The sequence below is a fragment of the Myotis brandtii genome, unplaced genomic scaffold (assembly GCF_000412655.1).
Source record: "Myotis brandtii unplaced genomic scaffold, ASM41265v1 scaffold152, whole genome shotgun sequence".
In the NCBI taxonomy this organism is placed as follows: Eukaryota; Metazoa; Chordata; class Mammalia; order Chiroptera; family Vespertilionidae; genus Myotis; species Myotis brandtii.
Window position 1 is genome coordinate 20034 of NW_005355502.1, and position 2011 is coordinate 22044.

The following is a 2011-nucleotide window of genomic DNA, read 5'->3' on the forward strand; positions in this document are numbered from 1 at the left end:
CACCCCCCCCGTTTCCCCAGTCAGTAAGCACAGGTGCTCGCAGGCTGCTGAGCCTGTTCCCTCCTTCCCTTTGCCCTGCCCCCGGGAGGTTGCGGCCTCTGAGTACAATTGAGAAGTGAGAAGCGACTGGGGTCCTTCTCCACCAACCCCACCCAGGATCATTCATCTCCACTTCTCCCGCTCTCCCCCTCCCCCCCACACACCTCTGCCATGGAAACCTGTACCTCACGCTGTGCCCTCTGAGAGTTCTAACTGCCCGCCTCCCCCTGAGCACTCGTGTTCATTCTAACTGCCCGCCTCGCCCTGTGTGCTCTCCACCGAATCTCCAGCAATTGAATTCATAGGCGGCTGGCAAGTTCCCTTTGCGATAGGTTGCAGCTGGGAAGGATATATCCGGGTACCCATTCTCTCTCACTTTCTGTTCTTCCTCAAATAGAAAAACTCCTCAGCTCTTTCTCTTCAGACCCTCTTAACCAGCAGCCGCCTTCTCCCCTATCCTTAAGAGCCCAAATCCTGAGAACGTGAGCTCCCAAACAGTCTTTCCCATCTAACACTCATTCTCAGGCCACCCAAAGACTGCCTTCCTCAACAGCCTCTTCTATTTCTGTGCCCATTCTACCCCTGAGGGAGGCAGCAGGAACTGAGGGCATAGTCTGAGTCTATGCCTCATTGTCTACGTCCAGCCTCACAGATTGAGAGGCATCTCAGGTTTTTTTCCCCACTGACCTTGAGGATGGCCCTCTGACCCCAGTCTGAGATCTAGTGAACATGGCCTTTAAGATTTTAATGCCCGTGAAGAGAAAGCAGAGTCAGATCGGGAGGCCCGCATTTGACAGACGGTAGACCTGCAAACGCAAGCCTTGGTTGCAGCCCTGCGGCTGACGGCAGCCATCATGGCCCCAAGGGGGTGCAACAAGAGGTACGCTATCCGGAGAATGCTTCAAATGCGGAAATGAAGGCCACTGGGCAAAGCAGTGCCCCCGGCCCCGGGTCCAACCAAGCCCTGCCTGGCGTGTGGTCGAAGTGTGGCCACTGGAAAAGTGACTGCCCTGGAAAAGTGGTGGGCCCTCTGCGCCCCAGCGTGGAGGGAACGCCCTTCCAGGTCATGACCTGCCGCTGGCCATACTGGGACTGGCTGAAGACTGAAGGTGCCCTGATACAACGACCCCCACCACCCTCGCCGAGCCCATGGCTATGCTGAAGGTAGTGGGTCTCCTTCCTGATTGATACGGGGCTGCCTTCTCTGTCCTGCCCTCCTTTTCAGGGCCCCTTTTTCCTTCCACGATCTCAGTCATGGGTATTGATGGCAAATCCACCTGCCCGCTGACCACCGGACCCCTTTCCTGACTTCTTGATGATAGCCCTATAACCCACTCATTCTTAGTCATGACTTCATGCCCCGTGCCCCTGTTTAGGATGAGATATTCTCACCAAACTAGGGGCCACTCTGCAGCTTGGAGCCCTTCAGCCTCCCTGCTCCTTCCGCTCCTGGCCCCCTCCCTTCATGGGGACGCTGATCCCCCACTGCCATGTGTCCCCTTATGGGGCCCAGTTGTCCCAGACCACAGTCGCTTACCTCAGTCTCGCTGTGAATGCCTTATCTCCTTATCTCCTCCATGACTGTCACCTCCTCTGAACAAGAAATGTTTTCCTTCCTCAGGCTCACTGGGTACTCTCGCCTCCAGGTTCACAACTGTAGTCTTCTTGCAAACCTCCTCTATGACATGACATGGCGAAGGGACCCCCTCACTGAGCCCACAGATCCCCAGGCCAACACCCTCACCCCTTTAATGCTTTGAAAAGTGCTCTGACCTCAGCGCCTTCTCGCCCCATCCCCCTCCACCCTTCCCAAAGGAAACCTCCTTGAATGCACAGGCTTATTCAATAGTCTGGCTATTATCAGAAACTGAGATCATTATCTCTGGGGAAAAAATGCAACTTTAAAATCCAAACGGCTAGAAGCCTGGGAGCAGGCAGCCTGCTTCCTCCCCCGCCAGCCCCCCCCCCCCCC